This window comes from Saimiri boliviensis, chromosome 11 (assembly GCF_048565385.1).
Source record: "Saimiri boliviensis isolate mSaiBol1 chromosome 11, mSaiBol1.pri, whole genome shotgun sequence".
NCBI lineage: Eukaryota > Metazoa > Chordata > Mammalia > Primates > Cebidae > Saimiri > Saimiri boliviensis.
Window position 1 is genome coordinate 90,587,784 of NC_133459.1, and position 24,755 is coordinate 90,612,538.

The window sequence follows — 24,755 nt, forward strand, 5'->3', positions numbered from 1 at the left end:
AGGATAGTAAACACTGGCATTTGTTTTGATTATCTCTCCAAAATCTAAACAGAAAAGCTACTTCTCTTATCAATCAAATATTATTAATAAAATATATTTGACTTAGTTGATGACATGGAATATCAATTTCAGTGAACTAGCTGCTTTTCATTGCTGATGGATTGAGTGTTCCCCTTAAATAACACATTTCTATTGGGTGATACTAATTATTGTAGATAATGTTTTTTAAATAAAATTATTACAGCCATTAGTTCTCTCTCTTCTCCTGCCCCCAACACTGGTCTCCTCCATTTTCTTCTGTCTCTTCTTCCTTTTTCCTTCTGCCTTCTTTCTCAAATTCTTTTGCTTATCTATCATTCATTCATTTAATCTATATTTACTAGCAGTTAAAGTTTCTTTAGAAGCTTCCATACTTCCGCCAAGATGGCAGAATAGGAACTGCTCTGGAGCACAGTTCCCAGTGAGAGCAATGCAGAAGGCAAGTGACCAAGGCATTTCCAACTGAGGTTCCAGGTTCACCTCAATGGAACTGCTTGCACAGTGGGCATAGCCTAAGGGGGGCAAACTGAGGCAGGGTGGAGCACTGACTCACCTGGGAAGTGCAACTGGCTGGAGGATGTCCTTCCTACCCAACAGAGACCATTGGGGAACTTCTAAAGCCACTCCTGCACTTCAGTTCAGATACTGCACTTCTCCCATGGTCTATATATCCCGCATCAGGAGATTTTAGCTGGGCCAAGAAGTGCTGTGGCTGACCAGCATGAATATAAGAGGCCACTTCAGCCAGTGCCATGAGTTTTCAGCACAAATCTCAGTGGCCGTTTTGGCTGGCACCTGGAACGCCTGCAAGACAGAGCCTCCCACTCCCCAGAAAAAAAGGGGAGCTGAAGGCAGGGAGCCAAGTGGCCTTGAGTGGCAGGTGTCCCATAACAAAGACCAGCCAACTGAAGCCCACTGGCATGACAGTTTTGCAGTCAGCAGAACAGTTTGAGCTCAACCCAGGATGATGGAGCTCAGTGGGGGGAAGGGCATCCGCCGATGCCGAGGCAGTTCTAACCTTACTTGTGTAAACAAAAGCAAAGTTTACACAGCATCTGGACTGAGTGCACAGCAGCTCAGCAGTGCCTCTACAGGCTGACTGTGACTAGACTCCCTCCTTGCTGAGCATGACACCTCTGACAAAAAGGCAGCAGCACATCAGAGACTTATAAATAAAATCCCACCTTCCAGGGACAGAGCACCTGGGAAAGGGGTAGCTGTGACTTATGCTGCAGCAGACTTAAACGTCCCTGCCCAGCAGCTCTCAATGGAGCACACTTGAGCTCAAATAAGGGAGAGACTGACTCCTCAAGTGGCTCGCTGACCCCCATATATCCAAAAAGATATCTCATAGAGGAGAGCTCTGGCTGATATCTGGTGGGTACCCTTCTGGGATGAAGCTACCAGAGGAAAGAACAGGCAGCAATCCTTGCTGTTCTGCAGCCCCACAGGTGATTCCCAGGCAAACACAGTTTCCAGTGGACCCCCAGTAGTCCTATAGCAGAGAGGCCTGTTAGAAGAAAAACTAAAAAAAAAAAAAAAAAAGAGAGAGAGAGAAAGATGTAGCTTCAACATCAACAGAAAGAATGTCCACTCAGAGATCCCATCCAAAAGTCACCAACTTCAAAGACCAAATGTAGAAAAATCCACAAAGATTGGAAGAAAAAAACACCCAAAAAAATGAAACTGCCAAAGACCAAAACGACTCTCCTTCTCCAAGGGATCACAACTCCTAATGAGCAAGGGAACAAAACTGGATGGAGAATGAAATTGATGAATTGACAGAAGCAGGCTTCAGAAGATGTGTAATAACAAACTTCTCTGAGATAAAGGAACATGTTCTAACCTAATGCAAAGAAGCTAAATACCTTGAAAAAAGGTTAGATGAAATGCGAACTAGAATAACCAGTTTAGAGAAGAACATAAATGACTTCACGGAGCTGAAAAACACAGCACAAGAACACTGGGAGAAGTGCCTCATGTAGGTGATGGGGGGACGCAGGCAGCAAACCACCATGACATGTGTTTACCTATGCATCAATCCTGCAAGATCTGCACATGCACTTCTGAACTTAATTAAAATAAATAAATAAATAAATAAATAAAAATTCCTGACCATGGGAAAGGAAATCAGGAAAAGTGAAGAGAAATAGATCACAATCCCCAAGGATTCTCCCTTACTTTCAGTGAAGCAACAGTGTACAGTAATAAAAATGAGGATTATTGGTCCCCAACTAGGAGTCTAGTCTTATAAAGAAAGTCTTTCTAATCCTATGTTGGGAAGGCATGGAAGAACAAGGGGCATAATTAATAAAATTTGAATTGGAATTTATTTCCTAATGAAGTATTAAAAACAAACAATTTCGAGGTAACTAGAGCTTCGTTTTACTGAGCTCTTCTAAGCATTATAATATGTTACAAGATAGTGAGTGGTCAAATTAGAATGAATAATTTAGTTCCTCTGACTTAAGTGCTTCAGAAGATAGGAGAATGAATTCATCTAATATTTATAGTCTTCACCTCTGAGATATGTGTAATCTTTACAAATATGAGTAACATACATAAAATATTATATAGAAAAATGTTACAGTACACAAATGCTAAATTAAAAGTTATATAGAAGATAAATACTATGAGTCCTTACCTAAATGTATATATTTTCTTCAAATTTGAGTATTGTTAAAGTGTGTTCTATAATCTCCTGTTAAACTGAAACACTTGATGGCAATCTATGTATATGAATATCATCAGTTCATTGTAAAAAAAAAAAAAAAGGAGAAAAGAAAACCAAAACATGGCAAATGAAAAATCTTCCAACTACTGGATCTATTCTGTATATTTTTATGTGTTGTGGGTGATGTTTATAAATAAAAAATCTCTCTAATTGGCTTTAAAATAATGTTTAAATCAAATTATTTTTTTCAGAAAAATAAAACTCTAATACCTTTTACTTCACATGACTTTAGTAATATTTGAGAAATAAAGACAGTTTTAAAGTTTATTGGTAAAATAAAGACATTAGCTCCAAATTAGGCAGGTCAGATATTAGGTTTGTAAAATGCTTTAAAGTAATAAACTGATTTTTTTGACTTTTAAAATTTGTTCAACTTACCTGCTTTGGAGTCATTAGATTCTAGGTAAGGTCTGGGAACATGTGGAGTTAGCCATGCTCCCTGGCTATGCTTTAAAAACTCAGACTTTATATGCACTTGTGTCTGGTGTCCTAGGCTTCATACCTAGTACAAAATTAAAATCACTTACCTGCCAAGTGTTTCACCAAAAAAAAAAAAAAAAAATTGCTAAGAGCTGACATTGTAACATGCAATTGAAACTAATGAAAAAGTTTTACATGGAAGCTTTGTGGAAAAAGTGAAATGTGCTTTCACTAAAACATTATAAGGTATTAGAATGTAAATTTTTGCTTCATTCAGAAGGTTAAAAATTGTTTTGACTTAAATAGAATGAAGCTAAAGGATTGAGCAAGTTGTGGAAGGTTTGTGCAATAGTCATCTTGTAAAAGAAACACCGTGTGAACACACTGGCTAAATTTAAAGGAGTATTGTTCAGTTTTTCCATAAATTGAACATTGGAATAAAAACACAATAGGGTTTTCTTAAAGCACTAATTTTGCTTTAATACAAATTTGTAAAAGGTTATCAAAAGCTTATAAGAATTTCGACTTATAGTCAAACTGATGAAGACTGGATGAATTCATCTTTAAGGTTTTATTAAAAATTTGAGTTGACATTAACAGTACACTAAGGCAAGAGTGAAATTTGGCTTTCTTTCTTGAATATGATTTTAACATAATATTAAAGAATAAAAAAGATTTCTGTCTCTCCTCAAATAAATTACAGGAAAAAGAAGGGAAAGACACATATTGCTTGAAAAGCTGAGTCTTCTATCAATGAGTAAAGGCTTTTGCCTTTAAACATTTTTTGAGTTACCATTTTGGCTAAATGAATGACTTACTGTGACCTGGCATTCCATTTTATATCAAGTGTTTTAGGCCTTTAGTATATTTATATCCATATTAATATATTTGATACACTTCCCCAAATCCAATTTTATCTTCAAAATTAAGTCTTTTTGACTTCTTAATTTGGAATGCAAAAGAAGGCACTGAAAAATCCAAAAGAGAAGTATATGGAATTATTTGACATATTTTTACATAAGGAGCACTGTCAAAATAAGAAATATTTTACCTTTTTCAGATTATATTGTAATCAATGTTGATACATGTTTGAAAATTGTATGAAATTCCTAAAATTCTAATAGGTCAAAATATATGCTATCAATTATATTGTTTCCATGATAAACTGTAGACCACAGAAATGTACAAATTTTCTTCTCAGTCATGTAACTATAAGTATTTAACATCGTTTTCACACTTAACTGCTTAATACTAATGCAGTTTCTGAAAACTTGACAAGCACAAAATGTCCTAGAATATGGTGTCTTTTAGGAGGTTCCTGAAATAATGGAAAGACCATGAAAAAGAGCTCTTGAATACAGATTTCTGGAAACTTTAGAATCACATCATTTATCAAATAATCCCAAATACTTTAAGGACTGTGTAAGATTTCCTGGAATTTTAATGAAAAGATTTCTTTGTTTTTAAAACTCCTACCCAAATAGAAGAAAAATTAGTTCAATACCAAGAGAACACTTTGCCAGACTGTCATTCTTAATCAACTGTCATTCTAAATAGTTTCTATATACAATTTGAATGAACTCCATGGTCTAAGTCAAGTTACCTATGACAACCCATCAGTTACGACTACTATGAACCTAAAATGGAGAAATAACTGGTATTTAAAGGGATATAAGTTCAATGTTAAGCATGGACTCATGGAGAATCAAGACAACTGCCTTGTCCTTCCTGGTCCATACTTAAAGTTCTTCTTAAAAGAGAACTACAGACCAATGCTCAAAGAAATAAGAGAGGTCACAAACAAATTTTTAAAATCCATGCTCATGGATACAAAGAATCAATATTATAAAAATGGTCACATTGTCAAACTAATTTACAGATTCAGTGCTATCCCCATCAAGCTACCATTGTCTTTCTTAAGAGAATTGGCAAAAACTACCTTTAATTTAATATGGGACAAAAAACGAGCCTGCATAGCCAAGCAAAAAGAATAATGCTGGAGACATCACACTACCAGACTTCAAACTCTATTATCAGATTACAGTAACCAAAACAGCATGGTACTGGAACCAAAACAGATACATAGACCAATGGAACAGAACAGAGGCCTCAAAAATAATGCCACACATCTACAACCATCTGATCTTTGACAAACAAGACCAAAAAAAAAAAAAAAAAAAAAAAAAAAAAACCCAATGGGGAATAGATTTCCTAATAAATGGTGTTGCAAAAACTGGCTAGCCATATGCAGAAAACTGAAACTGGATCCCTTAATTACACCTTATACAAAAATTAACACAAGATGGATTAAAGTCTAAAACAGAAGACCTAAAATTATAAAAACCCTAGGAAAAAAACCTAGGCAACACCATTCAGAACATAGGCATGGGCAAAGACTTTATGACTAAAACATCAAAAGCAACGACAACAAATGTCAAAATTGACAAATGAGATCTAATTAAACTAAAAAGCTTCTGCACAGAAAACTAAAATGAAACAAAACACAACTATCATCAGAGTGAATGGGCAACCCACAGAATGGGAGAAAATTTTTGCAATCTATCCATCTGACAAAGGGTTAATATGCAGAATCTATAAAGAACTTAAGTTTACGAGAAAAAAACGAACTCCATGAAAAAGTAGGTAAAGAATATAAAAAGAAACTCCTCTAAAGAAGACATTTATGAAGCCAAAAAACATATAATGAAAAGCTCATCATCACTTGTCATTTCAGAAAAACAATTATTGGAAAAGTCAGAAAACAACAGATGCTGGAGAGGATGCAGAGATATAGGAAATCTTTTACACTGTTGGTGGGAGTGTAAATTACTTCTACAATTGTGGAAGACAGTGTGGTGATTCCTCAATGATCTAGAAATAGAAATGCCATTGGACCCAGCAATCCCACTACTGGGTATATACCCACAGGATTATAAATCATTCTACCACAAAGACATATACACACATATGTTTACTGCAGCACTGTTCACAATAGCAAAATCTTGGAACCAACCCAAATGCCCATCAATAATAAACTGGATAAAGAAAGTGTCACACATATACACCAACAGCCATGAAAAAGAATGAGTTCATGTCCTTCTCAGGGATATGGATGAAGCTAGAAACCATCCTTCTCAGCAAACTGACACAAGGACAGAAAACCAAACACCACATTTTCTCACTCATAAGTGGGAGTTGAACATGAGAGTACATGGACACAGGGAGGGGAACATCACACTCCGGAGCCTGTCGCGGTTGGGCCTAGGGGAGAAATAGCATTAGGAGAAATACCTAAGGTAGATCATGGGTTGATGGGTGCAAAAATCACCCATGGTATGTGTATACCTATGTAACAAACACGCATGTTCTGCACATGTACCACAGAATTTAAAGCATAATAATAAGAAGAATAAGAAATCTGCTTTTAATTATAAAGCTCTTAAAGAAAATCCTTTTGAATCTCTTACTACCACATCATAGCTGGGACAAACTGCTGATATTTTAAAAGTAACAAATATCAAACCAGAAAGAACTAGATTTAGGAACCAAACTCAGGTTGCTGTAGGGAACAGGGCAGAATGTTAGGATTGAAAGGTCACCACTGCTCCTTCAGTCTGGCCTTGGCTGGCAAAAGATGGCCTTGGCTGACAAAAGATGGCCTTATGTGGACAGAAACTCTTAGTTTAAAAAAAAAAAAAAAGAAATTTCTGCTCACTAGAAAATACATACTTGGCAGCTACAAGAGTTTTAGCCAATTCAGATGACTTGCTTCCCAAAATTTGGAATATTCCCTTGGATTTGACCAAGTCAGAAAGATATGGTCATACTTGATGGAAGAAAAGTGAAATAACAAAATCCCAAACATAAATAAATAAAAATGTTAAGCAAAACAAAAAAATGCACATAAATATGATTACTGAGTGTTATAATGTTAAGGAGAAATTAAAACCAAGTGGTTGGTAATCTTAACTTTTAGTCATTAAGGAAAAATTTTTAAGACAAATCTCTAATTTAGCCACTTACCTAGAAATAAGGCTCAGGCTGATGACTGTTCTCTACCATCTTAGAAACAGGAAAAAATTCACACTCACCTTTCCTGTCAGAAGCAAGCTGAAACTCAAGAAAGGAAGTGCCTGCTCTCCACCATCATGGAAGCAGAACAACTTGTCTTCCTTACCGGAAATAAGAAAAACTTCACAAAAGGAGCTGTAAAGCAAAATCAACCTTACCTCTGAACCAAATTTTGGGAGATCTGGGACTCTCTGGAGGGCAGAAGCTCCCAAACCTCAGCAAATTATCTATCCTATTGGTTTGAACAATAAGGATAGCCCAGGTTGGTATCAAGTAATAATAACATTTATCAAAGGTCGGGGCCACATTGGTAATGTCCTTCTCTCTCTCTCTCTCTCTCTTTTTTTTTTTTTTTTTTTTTTTGAGGCAGAGTCTCGCTCTGTTGCCAGGCCTCAGACTGGAGAGCAGTGGCATGATCTCAGCTCACTGCAACCTCTGCCTCCTGGGTTTAAGCAATTCTGCCTCAGCCTCCCAGGTAGCTGGGACTACAGGCGCATGCCTCCATGCCCAGCTAATTTTTTTTTTTTGTTTTCTTTTTGGTATTTTTAGTAGGGATGGGGTTTCACCATGTTGGCCAGGATTGTCGTGACCTCTTGACCTCATGATCCGCCCACCTTGGCCTCCTGAAGTGCTGGGATTACAGGCTGGAGCCACCGTGCCAGGCCTGTGCCCTTCTCTTTTTATCTTTATTCGTATAGCCTGTTTTGTCAGAAACTAGGATTGCAACACCTGCTTTTTTCTGTTTCCCATTTACTTAAAGGATTTTTCTCCATTCATTTTGAGCCTATGTGTGGGAGTTCATGTGAGATGGGTCTCTTAAAGACAGCATAATCAAATGAATCTTGGCTCTTCATTCATCTTGCTGCCCTATGTCTTTCAGTTGGAGCATTTAGCCCAATTGGTTAGCACTGATATGTATGGATTTGATCCTGACATCACACTGTCAATTGGTAATTTTGCAGACTTGTGTATGTGGTTAGTTTTTTAGCATCACTGATCTGTGTAATTAAGTGCATTTTTGTAGTGGTTGGTGATGATCTTTTCTTTCCATATTAAGTTCTAGTTTCAGGAGCTCCTGTAAGGTAGATCTTTTGATAATGAATTCCCTCAGCATTTGCTTGCCTGAAAATGATCTTATTTCTCCTTCACTTATGACAATTAGTTTTGCTGGACTTGAAATTCTGGGTTGAAATTTTTCTTTAAAAGTTGAATATCTCTTCTGGCTTGTAGGGTTTCAGCTGAGCAGTCCACTGTTAGTCCGAAGGTATTCCTTTTGTAAGTGACCTTGTCTTTCTCCCTAGCTGCCTTTGACAATTTTTATTTCATTTTGACCTCAGAGAACCGGATTATTATGTGTTTTAGGGATGTTCTTCTTGTGGCATATCTGAGGTTCTCTGGATTTCCTGAATTTCAATGTTGTTCTGTCATGCTAGGTTGGGGAAATTCTCGTGAATGATATTCTGAAATATGTTTTCCAAGTTGGTTCCATTTTTGTCATCTCTTTCAGGTATATTAATAAGGCATACATTTTGCCTTTTTACATAATCCTTTATTTCTCAAATGTTTTGTTCATTCCTTTTCATTCTTTTCCCCCATTCTTGTCTCTTTTCTTTCAGAAAGCCAATTTTCAAGCTCTGAGACTCTTTCCTCTGCTGGTCAATTGTACTAGATGGTCTTGCACATGAGATGGTACTGGTCTGACCTCAGCACTCCTTAGTCTGCTTGCCTCTCCCAGGACCCCAGCCTGGTCACACCTGCTTACAGGGCACCCTTGGGTGCCCACACACATTACAAGAATTTTTATAATGCAATCACACACAATTACCATGTGGCTGCATTATAAAAATTCATGTAGTGTGCTTTTCAGCTCTATCACATCAGTTTATTCTTTTTTAAAAAATTGTACTTCGGGTTATAGCGTACACATGCAGATCATGCAGAATTGTTGCATAGGTACACACATAGCAATGTGGTATTCTGCCTCCATCCCTTCACCTACATCTGGCATTTCTCTTAATGTAATCCCTCCCTGACCTCCCCAGCCCCTGGTGCCCACCTGTTGGCCACCCCCAAAAAGACCCCAGTGTGTGATGCTCCCCACCCTGTGTCCATGTGTTCTCATTATTCATCACCCACCTATTTCTCCACATGCTCTCTGGTATCTGTTGTCTCCAGATTTTTTAATGGTCACCATTCTAACTGGCATGAGGTGATATCTCAATATGGTTTTGATTTCTCTAATAATCAGTTATGATGAGCATTTTTTCATATGTTTCTTGGCCTCATATATATCTTCTTTTTAAAAGTGTCTGTTAATATCATTTCCCTAATTTGAATGGGTTTGCTTGTTTTTTTCTTGCAAATCTGTTTTACTTCTTTGTAGATTCTGGATATCAGCCATTTGTCAGATGGGTAGATTGCAAAAATTGTTTCCCATCCTGTTGGTTGGTGGTTCACTCTAATGATTGTTTCTTTTGCTGTACAGAAGCTCTGGAGTTTAATAAGGTCCCATTTGTCTATTTTCGTTTTTGTTGCCAATACTTTTGGTGTTTTAGTCATGAAGTACTTGCCTATACGTATGTCCTGAATGGCTTTGCCTGGGTTTTTTCTCTAGATTTTTTATGACATTAGGTCTTATGTCTAGATCTTTAATCCATCTGGAGGTAATTCTACTGTAAGGTGTCAGGAAGAGGTCCAGTCTCTGTTTCTTCACACTGGTAGCCAGTTTTCCCAACGCCAATTATTAAACAGGAAATCCTTTCCCCATTGCTTGTCTTTGTAAGGTTTGTCAAAGATGAGATGGTTGTAGATGTGTGGCATTGCCACAAGGACCTCTGTTCTGTTCCATTGGTCTATGTCTCTATTTTGGTACCAGTACCGTGCTGTTTTGATTACTGTAGCCTTGTAGTATAGTTTGAAATCAGGTAGCATGATGCCTCTTGCTTTGTTCTTTTTGCTTAGCATTGTCTTCGCTATGCAGAGTCTCTTTTGCTTCCATATGAACTTTAAGGTGGGTTTTTCCAGTTCTGTGAATAAGGTCATTGGTAGCTTGATGGGGACAGCAGTGAATCTATAAATTACTTTGGGCAGTATGGCCATTTTCACGATATTGATTCTTCCTAAAAATATGAAATGCTTCATGAATTTGAATGTCATCCTTAAGCAGGAGCCATGCTAATCTTGCCTGTATCATTCCAATTTTAATATATGTGCTGCCATAGCAAGCACCGGTAAGGTTCTTTATACTGGCTCTATTGCCTGTTAGCTCCTGCAATGTTTCACAATGACTTTTGGCTTTCTTGCATTGGATCATGACATACTTCTTTCACTCAGTGAACTTTGTTTCTACCCACATTCTGAATTCTACTTGTATCATTAAAGACATGTCAGCCTCTGATCAGTTCTGAAAACTTGAACAGGCTGAACAGTTGATGTAATCATCTGGAGGAAAGAAGGCATGCTGACTTTTTGAGTTTCAGTGTTCTTGCACTGATTCTTCCTCATCTCTATGATCTTATTCGCCTTCAACCTTAGAGGTTGCTGACCTTTGCACAGGATATTTTTCTTTTATCATATTTGACGACCTTTTTGGTTTGATTGTGGTGTAAGGCAGATGCAGCCAGCTGGCTTTGGTTTTGGAGGATTTTAGGGGGCCAATATTCATCTCCCAATTCCTGGACTGTGTCCTTTAACTCTGGCAAATTTATATTGGGTCTCAACTTTGTTCTCTGGCTCCTCAAAGTTTGGAGTCTACTGCTCTGAAGGCAGCAAAGTGTGGCAGCTGTGGCAGAGTGCTAGCAGATGCAGAAGTGCCTGCCTCCTTGTTGGCATTCACCCAATGGTGGAAGTGGTGGAGGCAAGACCACATGGTGGGGACCAGTGGAACCCTGCTGTGTGTGCTGTTGCACTGGAGGTGCAGGCTGGGGTGCTGGCCTGTGCAGGTCTGGGTGCCTTCTCTGTGACCCCCTAAGCAGCAGCAGTCACTCAACGCGTATTAGGGTCTCTTTTTTGTGCACAACATTAGCACAAGGGCAAGTTGTTGGCAGAGTTGGTTCTTTTCATTCTGTGCTTTCCATGGCTATCTCTTTAATGGGAGTTCAGGTGGGTTGAAGTGTGTGCTACAGTCCCATGTGCTGGTAGGGCAAGTACAGCAAAATCCACTCATGTAAACACACAGCAGCAAAGCGATGTAGGAAGTTTGTGTATAAAGAGCTGCAGTATGGAGAGGCAATGTAGAGGCTGGTGCATGCCTGAAGGGTCCACGTTGCTGCATCTCTTCACTGCTCAGGCATGGTCCACTGGCACAGAAACAAAGGTGTGGGCACATGAGAGTGCCCTGTAGGCAGGTGTGGCCAGGCTGGGGCCCTGGGAGAGGCAAGCAGACTAAGGAGTGCTGAGGTCAGACCAGCTTCATCTCATGTGCGAGAATGCCCAGGCGAGATCAGGCCTTAGAGAACTCTCTGAAAAGTGAGGCCCTAGCACAGCACAGCTGCTCTACAAAAACGTGGCCAGACTTCTTTTTTAAGCAAGTCTCCTTTTATTAAGAGGGAGACTCTCACACCTGATCTCTGCTGGGCAATCTTCACATGAGATGTGGCTGATCTGACCTCCACACTCCTAAAGTGCTGGGATAAAGTGTCTCATAAGACCAAGTGGAGCCTAGAGAGATAGCTGTGCCTGCCCTCTGGGCTTCACATCAGCTGGCTTCCTGCTCTATCACTTTGCTTGTCTCCTGGGGGCTCTACCCCAGAGAGACGTGAGTTAGCCATCACTTAGTGTAATTAGCCCAGGATGGAGGGTCTGTGCTGTGGGCCCAAGCCAGGGTTCCCTGTCTGGTGATAAGCCGTGGGGGGTATGTGGTATCCACAAGAGATGGACTGCCTTGTTCCTTGGGTCAACTGCAGCTTGTTAGAGTTATCAATATGACACTTATGGTCTTTGCTTTTTTGATATTCTGAAGGTAACAAGGGCAGATCCACTGCAGAGGCAGTGGCAGAGAGGATTTCAGTCAATCTGTGAAGGTCTGTCCAAGGAATTGCCAAGTTGCTACTGGCTTGATGGCTTCAGTGGGGCCTGGATAAAGACCCAAGCCGGGAGGACCTGCTCATCGAGGAGATATGGAAACCAGCACCCACGTAATGTTTCAGCCACTTTTCCATAAGTCTGCTGTGGTATACTGGGGATCCACTCCAGTCCCTAATTGCGTCATATCTTCCAGTGCCTCAAGGTATCACTAGTGAAGCCTGCAAAAAGGCAGAGATAATAGCCTGCCTCTTCCTCTGGGACCTCTGTACCACTGAGGTACAATCCTGTTGGCAATCTGGACACAACTATGGGAGGTGGCTGGAGACAAGTTCAGAAGTCTTGTCTAGTCGGGAGGAACAAGAACAGAGACTTGCTTTTTTTTTTTTTTTTTTTTTTTTTTCCAGAAAAAGCAAAAACAATATTGATTTTAATAAAGCCCTTCTAAAATCAAACACATTTAATACTTTATCTGTATAATACATTGAAGTATGTCTTGTTCTTTAAAATATAGTTTCTCCAAGTGATTATCAGACTCAATCATGATTACAAGATACATGAAATTAGGCACATTAACATGAAACAACTATTCAGTAATCTTTACGGTGCATTATTTATAAGACACCACAAGTCACGCAGTTTATACAAGTTAAAATGGGCTATATGAAGTATTCTAAGTTCTTGTGTATTTCCCTGCTAGGTGAGGTGAATATTATTTTAATGTTGTACGTTGGTGTTACCTGCTTTGAAAGATGGATATTGAAAGTTAAAAATCAGTCACTATATAGGCACTGCTGTACAGAAAACACATTTTGTTTCTATATATTGTAAGTGGAAATGCCTTTTGAGTTACATATTTATGTCAGGAAGCATGACAAATGTGCTACAGTAGTAACAGAATGCAAAAGCAGCATTCAGGAGCCAAAAGAGAGTCTGAAGTCATTCAGAAGTGGTTTGAGGTTTCTTTTTGGTTTTTGATGTGTGTATGTGTTTGTTTTTTTCATCTTAAGGGAGGATTTGATTTGCTCCTAAGTGATTGTCACTTAAATGAAAACTTAAAAATGAATAAAAGTACATGTTTCTCAGCTGCAAATATTATGGGGAATTCGGGCACCCACAAGAATGAAGAGACAGAGCAGCTCCCTAACTTCAAAACTATTTTGGTACTTGACAACAAGAACATTTCAGAGGAATTAATTTAATAATGTAAATTAGTAATGCTGCAAATAGTTAAATTATATTCATTTGAACTTATGGTCAAGAGATTTTCCATTCTTTACAGACGGTCAGTGAGACTTGCTTTTAAAAAAGTCTGGCCATGTTTCTGTAGAGCAGCTGTGCTGTGCTGAGGGTTCACTTCAGCCCCTGGTTGCCTCAGACACTCTGAAGCCCCAAGGTTGAAATGGCTGAGTCACCTAAACAGCAAAGATGACAGTCTGGTCTTCCCCTTGGAAGCTCTGACTCAGGGAGGCCTGAAACATCTGTCAGCCAGAGAACAGCAGTGAAGGCAGCCAGAGACCCTGTTGAAAGGCTCTACCCAGTGATTAGAAATGTGGTTGGGGACTGACTTAAACAAGGGCCTGGCCATGTTTTTGCGAGGAGGCTCTGCTGTGCTGAGCTACCACATACACCCCTGGTCAGCTTGGGTTCTACAAAGCCCTCAGGCCAGAACCTAGTCATCCAAAAAGCAAAGTTGGTGGCCCGCCCCTCTCTGTGGGAGCTCTGTCTAAGGAATGTTTCAAATCTCCATTGGCCAGAGAACACCTGTGAGGGTAGCAGTAAGCCCCAGGTGGGAGGTCCTGTTCAGTAAGAAGGAACAGGATCAGGAGCCTGCTTACAGAAGCAGTCTGGCCATGATTTGGTAAAGCAGCTGTGCTGTGCTGTGGGAACTCTTCTGCCCCTGGTGGGTTTGTACTCTCCAATGCCCGCAGGCTGGAATAATTAAGTTCCTCTAACAGGAAAGATGACAGCCTGCCCTGTCTTTTCTCTCACAGTTTATCTTGTGTGATGGAGCTGAATTTTTAGGCTGTTAATTTTTACAATAAGCATGACAGTTGTTCAGAAAGAATCTTGCTGTTCTCTTTCAGGTTAGATGTATGAGAATTCATTGTGTCCTGTAAATAAACCTGTTCAGGTTTCGTTCTCTGAAATGAAGTCTCTTTCTGCTATCTGGCTTTGGTCACAGTCATGTAGAGCAGTAGCCAGTCTACAATGATATGATTGAATTTCCATTTCCAGTGTTTCCTAGTTGTGTCTTACATTCTCCAATTCAGAACTGACCATTTTATTCTTCGTTGTCAAAATGCTAAGCTGCCCACTGTCCTTAAATACCATCTTTGTTCATTCTTCTTTATCCAATTTTATGGGCTTTAGAATATTAGCATTCTTTCCTTTCACACTTTCAATGTCCTCCAAAAATTTATTTGCCCTTAGTTGGTTCTGCTGTTTTATTGTGTCTATTTCCAGTCTAAGCATGGCAATTTTCCTCCACAACGTGCTAATTTCATGCAAGAGATCTTTTTTTTTTTCTTATGGCTAAAAGAACTCTAAGTCAACAAAAGAACATTTTAGTTAGCACACAATAGAATAACATATCATAATTTCCCCTGAATTTAAACCATAACATGTATATTTGTATAATGAAAGAATTCCCATGGTTAATATGTAACTGAAAAAAAGGTTAGACAAAACTTCAAACCTAATAGAGTGTAAATTCCAGAAAGTTTCAATATTGATTTAAACACCATGAAAAATAAATCACTAGAGGATTTTAAAGAATTTCGGAGTTGGAAAAGCCTTTCTCTGAATTACAAAATAGCCATAGGCATAAAATATAAGATTAATACATTTGACTACATTTTAAAAATTGGATTTACACTCTAGTATCTATCCTATAAAGCACACCATTGTAAGAACCTTAGGTATGCATACATTTGGAAAGAAGCAATTCTTCAAAGTTTTTAAGTCTCTTTTTCTGAAGAAAGCTTTATCAATATATGACTTTTCTAATACTGTTATAGTCAGTTATAAGAATTACATTTATTCATAACTGTTAAATCTAAGTATTGTATCCTTCTATATTTACACATCTGCATCTAAGCATTGTGCTTCTACATACAACTCTGAACTCATTTACAATCGGGATTCTTAAAAAGAGAAATAAGAAAATCTATGTGGCTGGGTACTGTGGCTCACACATGTAATCCCAGCACAGTGTAATGTTCAGTGTTGTATGTAGCACTGCACTTCTACATGTGGCGGGGCGCAGTGGCTCACACCTATAATCCCAGCTCCTGAAGCAGGTGGATTACGAGGAAAGAAGTTCAAGACCAGTGTGGTCAACAGAGGGAAACCTCATCTCTACTAAAAATTAAAAAATTAGCCAGGTGTAGTGCTGTGCACCTGTAATCCCAGCTACTCAAAAGGTTTAGGTAGGAGAAACATGTCAACCAGGAGGTCGAGGTTGTCACCCATTCAACTGAAAGGGAGGGGGCTGAGACAGGAAACTAGATGATCTGGCTTGATGAGTACCACCCCCACAAGACAAGAAATCTGAAACACGCCGTATTAGGAGTTTCACCATAAGTGCAGCTTGACACGGGATGGTCCAGCTCAGTGGGGGGAAGGGTGTCCCCCACTACTAAGGCAGTCTGCCACTACCAACGCAGTTCATGCAGTAGATGGGCAGAGCCTGCGGCAGCTCAGCATTACCTCTGCTAACAGACTGTGACTAGGCTACTCTGTGCCGGACAGGGCATCTATGAAAAAAGGCAGCAGCACAGCAGGAACTTACAAATAAAGCTGACCTTTCTAGGCCAGAGCACCTGGGAAAACAGGAGGTTATGAGTTCAGCTGCAGTAGACTTAAATGTATCAGCCCAGCACCTCTGCAAAAAACAACAGAACTCCCAGCACAGCACTTGAGCTCTTATAAGGGACAGACTGTGTCCTCAAGAAATTCTCTGAGCCCCATATACCCAAAAAGACACCTCATAGAGAAAAGCTCAGACCAACATCTGGTGGGTACCCTTCTGGGATGAGGACAGTAGATGGAGAAACCAGCAGCAACCCTGGCTGTTCTGCAGCCCCTGCAGGTGATCCCGAGGTGAGTGAGATCTGGAGTGGATCTCCAGTGGTTCTGCAGCAGAGGGGCCTGACTGTTAGAAGGAAAACTAAGAAGCAGAAATAAATAGCTTCAACATCAATAAAAAGGATGTCCACTTAGAGACCCCACCTGAAAGTCACCAACTACAAAGACCACAGGTAGATAAAGCCACTAAGATGGGAAGAAACCAGCATAAAAAAGAAGAAAACACTAAAAACCAGAAGGCCTCTCCTCCTCCAAGGGATTATAACTCCTCACCAGCTAGGGATCAAAGATAGGTGGAGAATGAATCCGATGAACTGACAGGAACAGGTTTCAGAAAGTGGGTAAAAACAAATTTCTCAGAGCTAAAAGAACATGTGCTGACCCAATGCAAAAAAATTAAGAACCTAGATGAGAGGTTAGATGAGATGCTGACTAGAATAAACAGCTTAGAAAAGAATAGAAATGACTTGATGGAGCTGAAAAACAGCACAACAACTTCATGAAGCATCAAGTCTTAATAGCTGAATGGACCAAGCAGAAGAAAGCATATAAGAGATTGAAGATCAACGCAATGGAATAAAATGAGAAGGCAAGAATAGGGTGAAAAGAAATGAACAGAGCCTTCAAGAAATATGGAATTCTGTGAAAAGACGTAATCTATGTTTGATAGGCATAAGTGAATGTTACAGAGAGAATGAATGCAAGCTGGAAAACACTCTTCAGGATATTATCCAGGAGAACTTCCCCAACTTAGTGAGGCAGGCCACCATTGAAGTCCAGAAAGTACAGAGAACACCACAAAGGTATACCTCAAGAAGAGCAACCCTAAGGCACATAATCGTCAGATTTACCAGTGTTAAAATGAAGGAAAAAATGCTAAGGGCAGCAAGAGACAAAGAGAAGCCCACCAGACTCACAGCAGATCTCCCCATGCAAACTCTACAAGCGAGAAGAGAGTGGGGGCTAATAGTCAGCATCCTTAGAGAAAAGAACTCTCAACCTAGAATTTGATATCCAGCCAAACTAAGCTTCACATTTGAAGGAGAAAGAAAATCCTTTATGAACAAGCAACTACTGAGAGATTTTCTCACCACCAGGCCTGCCTTACAAGAGGTCCTGTAAGAAGCACTAATTAAGGAAAGGAACAATCAGTAACAGCCACTCCAAAAATGTACCAAATGGTAAAGACCATAGACACAATGAAGAAAATGTGTCAACTAAAGGACAAAACAGCCAGCTAGCATCAAAATGGCAGTATCAAATTCACACATAACAGTATTAAACTTAAATGTAAATGGACTAAATGCCCCAATCAAAAACACAGACTGCCAAATTGGATAAAAAGTCAAAACTGGCCATGTGTGGTGGCTCAAGCCTGCAATCCCAGCACTTTGGGATACCAAGGTGGGTGGATCACGAGGTCAAGAGATCGAGACCATCCTGGTCAACATGGTGAAACCCTGTCTCTACTAAAAATACAAAAAATTAGCTGGGCATGGTGGCACATGCCTGTAATCCCAGCTACTCAGGAGGCTGAGGCAGGAGAATTGCCTGAACTCAGGAGGCGGAGGTTGTGGTGAGCAGAGATCACGCCATTGCACTCTAGCCTGGGTAACAAGAGTGAGACTCCGTCTCAAAAAAAAAAAAAAAAAAAAAGAAAAAAAAATCAAAACCCATCTGTGTGTTGTATTTGGGAAGCCCATCTCATGTGCAAGGACATGTGTAGGCTAAAAATGAAGGGATGGAGGAAGTATATATCAAGTAAATGGAGAGGAAAAAAAAAAAAAAAAAAAAAACAGGAGCTGCAATCCCAGTCTCTGGTAAAATGGACTTTAAACCAACAAAGATCAAAAGACACAAAGAAGGGCATTACATAATGGTAAAAGGATCAACGCAACAAGAAGACCTAATGATCCTAAACATATACACACGCAATACAGGAACACGCGGGTAGCACCCAGATACATAAAGCAAGTTCTTAATGACCTACAAAGAGACTTAGACTCCCACACAGTAATAGTGGGAGACTTTAACACTCCATTGTTAATATCAGACATATCAACGAGACAGAAAATTAACAAGGATGTCCAGGACTTGAACTCAGATCTGGACCAAGCAGACCTAATGGACATCTACAGAAATCTCCACCCCAAATCCACAGAATATACGTTCTGCTCAGAAGCTGGTTTTTTGAAAGGATCAACAAAATAGACCCCTAGCAGAGTTAATTAAATAGAAAAGGGAAAAGAATCATATAGATGCAATAAAAACCGACAAAAGAGATATCACCACTAATTGTACAGAAATTCGAACTACAATCAGAGATTACTACAAATACTTCTATGCACATAAACCAGTAAACCTGGAAAAAAAGGATAAATTCCTGGACACTTACATCCTCCCAAGCCCAAACCAGGAACAAGTTGAAACCTTGAACAGACCAATAACAAGGGCTGAAGTTGAGGTAGCAATTAATAGCCTACCAACCAAAAACAGTACAGGCCCAGAGGTGTTCACAGCTGAATTCTACCAGACATACAAAGAGGAGCTAGGACCATTCATTCTGAAACTAACCCAAACAATATACAAAGAAGGAATCCTTCCTAAATCATTTTATGAGACCATCATCATCCTGATACAAAAACCCAGCAGAGACTCAAAAAAAAAAAAAAAAAAAAAAAAAAGGTCAGGCCAATCTTCATGATGAACACAGATGCTGAAATATTAAATAACATACTGTCAAACGGATTGCAACAGCACATCAAAAAGCTTATCCATCATGATCAAGTAGGCTTCACTCTGGGGCTGCAAGGTTGGTTCAACATACGCAAGTCTATAAATGTAAACACAACATAAACAGAACCATAGACAAAAACCACATAATTTTCTCAATAGATGCAGAGAAGGCCTTTGACAAAATTCAACAGCTCTTCATGTTTAAAACAAAACAAAACAAAACAAAACAAAACAAAACTCTCACTAAACTAGGTATTGATAGAATGTATCATAAAATGATAAAAGCTATATATGATAAACCTACAGCCAATATCCTACTGAACGGGCAAAAGCTGGAAGAATTCCCTTTGAAATCAGGCACTAGACAAGGATGCCCTCTCTTACCACTCCTATTCAGCATAGTATTGCAAGTTCTAGTCAAAGCAATCAACCAAGAAAAAGAAATGAAGTATAATCAATTAGGAAAGAAAGAAGTCAAACTGTCTCTATTTGTAGATGACATGATTGTATATCTAAAAGTCCCCATTGTCTCTGGCCAAAATCTTCTCAAACTGATAAGCAACTTCCACAAAGTCTCAGAATACAAAATAATGTGCAGAAATCACAAGCATTCGTATATACCAATCACAGGCAAACAGAGAGCCAAATCAAGAAGGAACTCCCATTCACAATTACTACAAGGAGAATAAAATACCTAGGAATATAACTAATAAAGGATGTAAAGGACCTCTTCAAGGAGAACAACGAACGAAATAAGAGAGGAGACAAACAGATGGAGAAACATTCCATGCTCATGGTTAGGAAGAATCAATAGGTCAAAATGGTCATACTGCCCAAAGTAATCTATAGATTCAATGCTATCCTCATCAAGCTTCCAATGACCTTCTTCACAGAACTGGAAAAAAACACTTTAAACTTCATATGGAATCACAAGAGACCCCACATAGCCAAGACAATCCTGAGAAAAAATAACAAAGCTGGGGGCATCACACTGCCAGACTTCAAACTATATAGAGGCTACAGTAATCAAAACAGTATGCCACTGGTACCAAAACAGAGACATAAACCAATGGAACAGAACAAAGACCCCAGAACACACATCTAAAGCACCACACATCTAGAACCATCTGGTCTTTGACAAACCTGGCAAAAACAACAATGGGGAAAGGACTCCATGTTTAATAAGTGGTGTTGGGAAAACTGGCTAGCAATGTGCAGAAAGCAGAAACTGGACCCCTATTTGTCACCTTACACTAAAACTAACTCAAGAAGGATCAAAGATTTAAACATAAAACCTAACATGATAAAAAACACTAGAAGGAAACAGGCAAAACCATTCTGGACATAGGCATAGGCAAGGACTTCATGACTAAAACACCAAAAGCAATGGCAATAAAATCCAGGATAGACAAATGGGATCTTATTAAACTCCAGAGCTTCTGTACAGCAGAAGAAATCATCATTGCATGAATCAGCAATCAAGAGAATGGGAAAAAATGTTTGCAATCTACCCACCTGACAAAGGGTAAATATCCAAAATCAACAAAGACCTAAAACAGATATACAAGAAAAACACAACCCCATTCAAGGTGGGCGAAAGATATGAACAGACACTTTTCAAAAGAGGACATATTTGAGGCCAACAAACATATGAAAAAACGTTCATCATCACTGGTCATTAGAGAAATGCAAATCAAAACCACACTGAGATATCATCTCACTCCAGTTAGAATGTTGATCTTTAAAAATTCGGAGACAACAGATGCTGGAGACGACGTGGAGAAATAGGAATACTCTTACACAGTTGATGGGAGTGTAAAATAGTTCAGCCATTGTGGAAGACAGTGTGGAAATTTCTCAAGGATCTAGGAATAGAAATTCCATTTGACCCAGCAATCCCACTATTGGGTATATACCCAAAGAACTATAAATTGTTCTACTCTAAAGACACATGCACACATATGTTGATAGCAGCCTGTGTACAATAGCAAAGACCTGGAACCAACACAAATGCCCATCAATGATAGACTGGACAAAGAAAATGTGGTACATATACACCATGGAATACTACACACTCATAAAAAACGATGAGTTCGTGTCCTTTGTAGAGACTTGGATGAATCTGGAAACCAACATCTCAACAAACTGACACAAGAACAGAAAGGCAAACACCGTATGTTCTCACTCATAGGTGGGTGTTGAACAACAAGAACACATGGACTCAGGGAGGGGTACATCACACACTGGGGGCAGTTGGGAGGGGTAGGAGAGAGACTGTGGAGGGGGGAGGGTGGGAAGGGCTAACATGGGAAGAAATGCCAGAAATAATATGCACCTAAAATAAAATAAAGAATAAAAAAAAAGAAAAAGAAAAAGTCATGAGGGGCCGGGCACGGTGGCTAGTGCCTGAAATCCCAACACTTTGTGAGACCAAGGCAGGCGGATCACCTGAATTCAGGAGGTTGATACCAGCCTTGCCAACATGGGGAAACCTTGTCCCTACTAAAAATACAAAAATTAGCTTGGCATGCTGGCATGCACCTGTAATCCCAGCTACTCATAAGGCTGGGGCAGAAGAATCGCTTGAATCCAGGAGGCAGAGGTTGTAATGAGCCAAGATTGCACCACTGAACTCCAGCCTAGGTGACAGAGCAAGACTCCATTTCAAAAAAAGAAAAAAAAGTAACGAGAAAAGATTGAGGACTGAGCCCTAGGGAACAACAATGTGCAAAAGGAGAAAGTTGAGAAGCAAGTAAACAGACCATGACAAAAGGACTAGAAAGGCAGGAGGCCTGAGGGAGTGAGGTCCTTCAGCGGGCTAATTGAAGATGCTATTAGGGAGGAGATGTCCTCCATTTGGTTTAATATTGTTGACAGATTACATAAAATGAGGTGTTAGAAAAAATCCCTAGATTTATTAGAGAAAAAGATAAGTGATAACCTTGAGAACAATAACCTTGGAGGAGTGTTGAATTTGAAGAATTACTGGCATGAGATCAAGACTGAATGGAAAGAAAATCTGAGTTCATGAGTGTAGATAGTTATTTTAAAGAGATCATAATTGGGAGTCAGTCATGGAAATGTGATAGGCAAGAAACAGTAGTTTTCGAATTTTATATAGCAATGATATATTTTAAAGGTTATAAAAATTATACACTTACAGTGTTAAAAAAATCCTAGACTGAGGTATTAAATTCTTAAAATTATAGAACTAAAAGACCCCTGGAACATTTCTAAGTTACAAAAGCTGGTTATCATATTCATGCTTACACATAAAGACCAAGGAATACTAAAAGTTTCAAAGAGAGTATTTCTTGCTTGATAAAAATCAGCCAATTCTAGGATAGTTGATACTCATCAAATATACAAAGTAATAATCACAGAAAAACACTGAATGTTATTAACAGGAATAAAATAGAAGAAAAGCAGAAAAGAATCATATTTTATAAATGAAATGTTAAAAATTATATGAAGTTACTGTTGAAAAATGTGGTGAGGTGACTATTTAAATATATCCTTATTTCAAAGGAAGAAGAATGTCACACATTCAGAGCACTTTTACCAATCAGATTCACTGCATTAGTAGCACCTTCCTTTTAGCACAAGGATCAGCAAATTAGCACTTGTGGGCCAAATCCAGCCCACTGCCTGTTTTTCTAAGTAAAGTGTCTTGGAGCACAGCCATGCTTATTCACTTTATAGTCCATAGAGTCCATTAGCTGGGTGTGATGTTGCACACCTGTGGTCCCAGATAGCAGAGAAGCTGAGACGGGAGGATCACTAGAGCCCAGAAAGTCAAGACTGCAGTCAGCCATGATCATGCAGTTGCATTCCAGCCTGGGACACAGAGTGAGACCCTGTCTCAAAAAAATAAATATATATAGCCCACAAAGCCTAAAATATTTACTAACTGAGTCTTTGCAGAAAAAGCTGGCCAGCTCCTGGTTTAGTGGATCAAAGATCCTTTGATGTATTTTCATAAAAGTTTTAACCAATATACTGAAATGTTTATATTAAATATAGATTTCTATCTAGTTTTCCCATCCCGTCCCTAAATTCTAAGTATAATCCTGGTACTCACTCCCAAGTTTATGCTAAATGCTAGCCTATACAAAAAATACTCTTTCTCTTACTTTCTTCTTTTTGTTATTTACATGTTGCTTTGTTTCAAGAAAGAATACAAAAATGCCCTACTAAAGGGATTCTGTTTGTTCACATGCTGCAAGAGGGGAAAAACACAAAGCACATTTTACGGAAAATAATTTGTTACAAGTCAGAACTAAGACATGAAGCCAAACAGGGCACTCCAGGACTGAATCTGCCGTGCTTCTTCAATAGGCTTCTTGCTCTCTTTCTTTCCTGGCAGCTGTGAGTCCCACAGGTAATAGAGAGTGTCAGTCCCTAAGAGAAACACAACTCCGACATTCATCTTTATCTATTAAGTTCATCTGTCCCAATTCTGTGGATGCTGACTTTTGGTCATTGATGATGATACACATGGACATTTATCATCAACTTTCAGATTCTTGGATCTTTGACAAGTCTTATTATTGAGAGTCAAACTAGTAGAATGCAAGTTATAAATGCTGATTATCCAATTACCTACTCAAAATATCCTATATGAATATTCCATTAAAAATGCATAGAAAAAACTTAGTCATTCCTACTAACCTGCTACTGTTTACTCTTCTGTATTCACCAGAAAATTTCCTACTCCTTCCGCATGTCCAGGTTAAATGCTAGTGTACAATCTGGAAACCAGTGCATCATCTGAGCTTTCTCTCTATCACCCAAACTTTTCTTATTCAATTATCACTAAATCATATTGACTATACCTCTCTTCTGTCCCTGCTTTATATTCCCCCTGCCATTTGGAACATAAACATTTAGAAAATGGCTTTTATTTAAATAAAAATGACCAACTATTAATGTTATTTCTTACATGAAAAAATTTAAGCAAAACAAATGAAAAAGACATAATACCACAAAAAAGGCCAGCATTTTTAAATGAGTAGCTAAGATTCCTAAGTTTCTTTTTTTTCACCATGCATGGGTGAAAACCTCTCACTACATTGACACTAGTTCAAGGATGTGTGACAAGGAAACTATAGCTGACTACTACTGCAAAAGCTTCCTTTATCTCCTGGTTTCTTTAGGTTACCTTCCATCAATCCTTTATGAGGGGTCAGCAAACTACAGGCCACATGCCAAATCCAGTCTGCCTTATGGCTTTGTAAATAAAGTTTTCTTGGATCTCAGTCATGCCTATTTGCTTACATGTTATCCGTGGTGGTTTTCACACTACAACAGCAGAGTTAACTAGACACAGCAGAGACCACATAGTCTAAAATAATTCCCACCTCATCCTTTACAGGAAAAGCTTGCTAACCACTTTTACACCATAACCAGAATGCCTTAATACTCAAATTTAATCTTGTGACTCCCCTACTCAAATTTCTCCAATGAACCTCTGCAGGAAACACTGCTGGCTCCCTACCAATAGCCTTTCCTTATTCTTTCTTGCAGAAGAAACACAAGTCTATTGGGATGTTTATTATCCCAATTCCCCTCCTCAGCTTCAGAAAGATAAATGAGTATTCTAAGCTAATCACTTCTCCGCTTTTCCAGTGCCTGGTTTTGGGAT

The 24,755-nt window shown here is 39.0% G+C and overlaps 1 non-coding gene across 1 annotated transcript; it reads right to left on the reverse strand.

The window, feature by feature from the left end:
- Nucleotides 1-10,385: 10,385 nt before the first annotated feature.
- On the reverse strand, nt 10,386-10,492 carry LOC141580479 (U6 spliceosomal RNA). Its single transcript, XR_012512647.1, has one exon. It is a non-coding gene; the product is annotated as a U6 spliceosomal RNA (small nuclear RNA).
- Between the last annotated feature and the right edge of the window lie 14,263 nt (nt 10,493-24,755).